Genomic DNA, 6543 nt, shown 5'->3' with positions numbered 1-6543 from the left:
CTATCACCACCATCATCATCATCACTATCATCATCATCATCATCATCACCATCATGATCATCACCACCATTATCATCACCATTATCATCACCTTCACTATCATCACCATCATCAACATCACTATCACCATCATCACCATCATCATCATCACTATCATCACCATCACTATCATCACCATCACTATCATCACTATCACCACCACCATCATCATCACCATCATAATCATCAAACCATCATAATCATCACCATCACCATCAATACCATCACTATCACCATCCTCATATCACTATCACCACCACCACTATCACCATCATCACTATCATCATCATCATCACTATCATCACCATCACTATCATCACCATCCTCATCATCACTATCAGCACCATCATCATCATCACTATCACCACCACAACCATCATCACCATGATGATTATCACCACCATTATCATCACTATCACTACCACCATCATCATCACTATCACCACCATCATCACCATCATGATCATCACCACCATCATCATCACTATCAGCACCACCATCATCATCACCATCACTTTCATCATCACCATCATCATCAATGCCATCACTATCATCATCACTATCATCATCATCATCACTACTATCATCATCACCATCACTGTCACCATCATAATCATTGTCATCACTATCATGATCACCATCATTATCATTATCATTATCACCATCATCATTGTCATCACCATCATCCTCATCACCATCACCATCACTATCACTATCATCAATCATCATCACATCATCATATCATCATAATCACCATCATCATAATCATCACTATCATTTTCATCATCATCATCATTGCCATCTCTTTATTCTTATTATTCGCTCTGCCCTGCTTTGCTTTGTGTCTATGTCAATCCACAGAGAAGTGCATCAGAAGAATTTTATAGCTCACATTTACAGAATCCTAATTCTGATTTCTAGAATTATAACCCTGAAGCCTAAGGGCTAAGGGTGCTAGAAGTGAAAAATAACAATTCTTCTTAAGATGGAAAAATGAACTGAGCTTCAGCACTCCTAGGCATGCATTTATCTTTAGTTAGCTAACCAGCTATTGTCTAACTCTCTACCTATTTAAGCTGTTAAAATAGTTAAACTTATATTTATGGTTTTTAAAACTGCAGTAGTAATATACTTTTCTTCTGGAAATGTAAAATAATATAAAAATGGATAAAGTAAAAACTGGAATTCTCTCCTCTCACTTGCCGGGTTAAATACTATTTACAACGTGGTGTGTATTCTTCCAGGTCTTCATCAATACACACACAAAAAATCAGAATAATGGATGCACTATAATGGTAAGAAAAATATTGGCTGGGTGCAGTGGCTCACGCCTATAATCTCAGCACTTTGGGATCCAAGGTGGGCAGATCATGAGGTCAAGAGATCAAGACCATCCTGGCCAACACAGTGAAACCTTGTCTCTACTAAAAATACAAAAATTAGCTGGGTGTGGTGGCACACACCTGTAATCCCAGCTACTTGGGAGGCTGACAAAGGAGAATAGCTTGAACCCAGGAGGTGGATGTTGCAGTGAGCCAAGATTGTGCCACTGCACTCCAGTCTGGTGACAGAGCAAGACTCTGTCTCAAGAAAAAAAAAAAAAAAAAAAAGAAAGAAATAGAAAAGAAAACTGTGCTGTTTGTATTGTAGTAAAATATACCTGTCATAAACTTTACTATCTTAACAATTTTCTTTTTTTTTTTTTTTTTTTTTTTTTTTTTTGAGACGGAGTCTCGCTCTGTCGCCCAGGCTGGAGTGCAGTGGCCGGATCTCAGCTCACTGCAAGCTCCGCCTCCCGGGTTCACGCCATTCTCCCGCCTCAGCCTCCGAGTAGCTGGGACTACAGGCGCCCGCCACCGCGCCCGGCTAGTTTTTTGTATTTTTAGTAGAGACGGGGTTTCACCGTATTAGCCAGGAGGGTCTCGATCTCCTGACCTCGTGATCCGCCCGCCTCGGCCTCCCAAAGTGCTGGGATTACAGGCTTGAGCCACCGCGCCCGGCCTGAGCCACCGCGCCCGGCCAACAATTTTCAAGTGTATAGTCCAGCATTGTTAAGTATATTTAGTGTTGGGAAACCGATCTCCAGAACTTTTTTGTCTTACAAATCTGAAAGTGTATACTCATTAAATAAAAACTCCTCTTTGCCACCTTCCACTAATCCCTGGTAACCACCATTCTGTTTTCTCTATCTATGAATTTGACTCATATAGATACCCTACATAATCATACTGTATTTGTCTTTCTGTGACTGGCTTATCTCACATAACATAACATCCTCAAGGTTTATCCAGGTCGTAGCATGTCAGAATTTCTTCTTTTCTAAGGCTGCATAGTATTCCATTGTATGTATATACCACATTGTATTTAACTAGTCACCCACCAACAGACATTTGATTTGCTTCTACTTCTGGGCTATTGTGAATAATGCTGCTATGAACATGGATATGCAAATATCTTTTTGAGACCCTGCTTCCAATTCTTTTGGATATATACCCACAAGTAGGATTGCTGAATCATATGGTAGTTCATTTTTAATTTTTTGAGAAGGTTTCATATTGTTTTATACTGGTTGCACCAGTTTTCATTCCTACCAAGAGCATAGCAAGGGTTCCAACTTCTGCACACCCTCACCAACACTTGTTGTCTTTTGGGGTTTTTTTTTGACAGTAACCATCCTAATGGGTGTGAAGTGATATCTCATTATGGTTTTGATTTGCATTTCTCTGATCATTAGTGATGTTGAGCCTCTTTTCATATGCTTGCTGATCATTTTATAACATCTTTGCAGAAATGTCTATTCAAGTCCTTTGCCCATTTTTTAAATCAGGTTACTTAATTTTTTGTTGTTGAATTGAAGGAGTTCTTTATACATTTGGATATTAACCCCTTATCAGATATATGACTCACAAATATTTTCTCCCCTTCATAGGTTGTTTTTTCACTTTGTTGACTGTATCCTTTGATACATAAAACTTTCTTAAGTTTGCTGTAGTCTTATTTGTCTATTTTTGCTTTTTTCCTGTGCTTTTGGTGTAATATCCAAGAAATCACTGCCAAGTCCAGTGTCATGAAGTTTTTCTCCTATGTTTTCTTCCAAGGCTTCTTAAATTTTGGGTCTTGTGATTAGGTCTTTAACCCATTTTGAGTTCATTTTTGTATGTGGTATAAGGTTAGGATCCAAATTTATCCTTTTGCTTGTGAATATCCAGTTTTTCTAGCACCATTTGTTGAAAAAACTGTTCTTTTCTCATTGAACGGTCTTGACATCCTTGCCAAAGATCAAAGATCATCATTTTGACCATATACATGAGGGTTTTTCTGGGCTTTCTCTTCTATTCCATTGGTCTATATGTCTCTCTTTATGTTGGTACGACACTGTTTTGATTACTATAGCTTTTTTTTTTTTTTTTCATAGATGGAGTCTCACTCTCTCACCCAGGCAGGAGTGCAGTGGCATGATCTTGGCTCACTGGAACCTCTGCCTCCCAGGTTCAAGCAATTCTCCTGCCTCAGCCTCCCAAGAAGCTGGGATTACAGGCGTGTGCCAGCATGCCCAGCTAATTTTGTATTTTCAGTAGGGACAGGGTTTCGCCATGTTGGCCAGGCTGGTCTCGAACTCCTGATCTACCCACCTTGGCCTCCCAAAGTGCTGGGATTACAATACTACAGCTTTTTAACATATTTTGAAATCAGGAAGTGTAAGTCCTCCAACTTTGTTCTTTCAAATTTTTTTTTTTTTTTTTTTTTGGCTATTTGGTGTCCCTCGAACTTCCCTGCAAATCTTAGGATGACTTTTTCAATTTCTGCAAAAAATGCCATTGAGATTTTCACAGAGATTATTTTGAATCTGTAGATTGCTTTGGCTAGTATTGACATCCTAACTTAAGGACTTAATTAAGTCCTCCAATCCATGATCAAAGGATGTTGAAAATGATGATTTTTACTCAACAACATATCATCATGAGTCAAACACACAGATTCATTCATCCATGTATTCAGTGAGAGTTCAGTAAGTGCCAACTGTGTTCCAGGAACTGTTCTAGGCACTTGGGATGTATTGGTGAGTTGAGATGGCGTCTCACTCTATGGTTCAGGCTGGAGTGAAGTGGTGTAATCATGGTTCACTGCAGCCTTGACCTCCCTGGGCTCTGTCGCTCCTCCCACATCAGCCTCCCAAGTAGCTGGGACCACAGGCGCACACCACCATGCTTGGCTAATTTTTGGATATTTTTTGTGGAGACGGGGTCTTGTCATGTTGCCAAGGCTGGTCTCTAACCCCTGGGCTCAAGCCATCCACCTGCCTTGGCCTTCCAAAGTGCTGGGAGTACAGGTGTGAGCCACTGCACCTAGCTTGTGCCTGCCTTCTTGAAGCTTCTTTTTTAGCAGGGGGAAACAGACACTAAACACCAGGCTAATGAGTAAGCAAATGGTATAGTGAATTAGGACCTTATAGGTACTGTAGACATAAAGGAAAAAGCACAGCAGAGTGAGGAGAATTAGAAGGGCAGATGGGGAGGTGGGCTGTGATTTTAAGTAGGATGGTTGAACTAGAAATTTCCTTGAGAAAGTGGCTAAGTCCGTGTTCCTTAGAAAAGAGAACTCAAAGGCTCACGCCTACAATCCCAGCACTTTGGGAGGCCAAGGTAGGTGGATCACCTGAGGTCAGGAGTTCCAGACCAGCCTTGGTCAACATGGCGAAATCTTGTCTCTACAAAAAATACAAAAAAATAGCTGGGCATGGTGGTAGGAACCTGTAATCCCAGCTACTTGGGAGGGTGAGGCAGGAGAATTGCTTGAACCTGGGAGATGGAGGGTACAGTGAGCCAAGATTGCGCCACTACACTCCAGCCTGGGAAACAGAGCGAGACTCTGTCTCGATAAAAAAGAAAAAAAAAAAAAAAAAGGAAAAGAGAGCCCAAGGCGAGGTTTAAGTGCTAATACTTCCTGAGGAGGTGCCATCCTAGAGCAGTGTGGTGAGGACAGGGCATCAAGGCAGGGAAACCAGGGAAGAGATGCAGGCTGAGATGGCTGCATGCTGACCACTGCTTCATTACAAGCCACAGAGATACAGACCAGGCGCTCAGCCAGAGGGGCATCCCCACACAGTGCATACGGAAAAACCATGCCTGAGAACGGCCCATTGGAAGGAGGGAGAGAGGGAGAGATAAATCTTTTTGCCTGCTCGCTCCTAACTCCCATTAGATGCAGCTGGAGCTGCAGGAGTCATGAGTCATGTCACCTGGGCTCTGAGCTGTGTCACTCAGACACTTTGGCAGCTCCTGCAGGAAGCAGCTCCCATGTTCTCCAACTAGGGCTTGTCCAAAAAGGGTGAGAGGAAACTGAGGCTCCGGCCATGCAGTGAGGAAGGTCTCCACAGTGATGGATGCTGAGCAAATGGCCAAGGTTTCTAGGGACAGAAAGGCTGACAGACTCAGAAGAGGCATGGTTTGTCAGATGCAAACTACCTATGTCATTCTTTGTGTGACAGTCTCTTTCCTCTTATTAGTGGCATGCAATTTTATGGAGTAGATTTTAAATCATTTAAACATCTCCTCCTGAGAGCATTTAAGTTGATTCCAGTTGTTCACTAAAATCAGCATAGTCAAGGCAAAGATGCTCGTCCATAGATCCTTGTGGAACTTGCCTCAGTATCTCTACTGCTAGAGCTCTAGAAGGGAAATTTCTGGACTTATAGCATGTGCATAATTGATTTTTAACAGTTGTTGTGAAATTTCCTTTCAAATATTTTGTTCCTATTTACACCCCCATTACAGAGTCTTGAACCCTTATGATATGGATGGGCTCTGTGTCCCCACCCAGATCTCATCTTGAATTGTAATCAAGGGAGGGAAGTGGTTGGATTATGGGAGCAGTTTCCCCCATGCTGTTTTTGTGGTAGTGAGTGAATTCTCATGAGATTTGATGGTTTTACAAATGGTAGTTTTTCTTGCTCTCTCTCTCTGTTTCTCTTGCCTGCCGCCATGTAAGAAGTGCCTGCTTCCACTTTCACCATGATTATAAGTTTCCTGAGGCCTCCCCAGCCATGTGGAACTGTGAGTCAATTAAATCTCATTCCTTTATACATTACCCAGTCTTGGAAACTTCTTTATAGCAGTGTGAAAATGGACTAATAAACCTTGCCAATACTGAACAGCTTTTAATTTTTTGCTAGTCAACAGGTGAAAACGTTTTCTGATTTTTATCTTGCATTTCTCTGATCACTAGCCATTTGTTTATTAGCCATTTGTGTTTTTCTGATTAATTTTCTGATCTATTTTTCATTTTTTAATTCAGAAATGTTTTATTGCTAAAAAAAGGCTAATAATCATCTGAGCTACCAGCAAGTAGTAATTCCTTTGCTCGCAGAGGATCTTGTCTCTATGTTGACGGCTGCTGACTGATGAGGGTGCTGGCTGCTGATCTATTTTTCTACGTGGTTGTTTATTCTTAATTGTTGCTATTTCTAACTTTCAGGGCCTATTTGTATATTAGGAACATAAACCC

This window comes from Trachypithecus francoisi, unplaced genomic scaffold, assembly GCF_009764315.1.
Source record: "Trachypithecus francoisi isolate TF-2019V2 unplaced genomic scaffold, Tfra_2.0 Lachesis_group4, whole genome shotgun sequence".
Classification (NCBI taxonomy): Eukaryota; Metazoa; Chordata; class Mammalia; order Primates; family Cercopithecidae; genus Trachypithecus; species Trachypithecus francoisi.
This window is presented reverse-complemented; position numbering follows the sequence as displayed.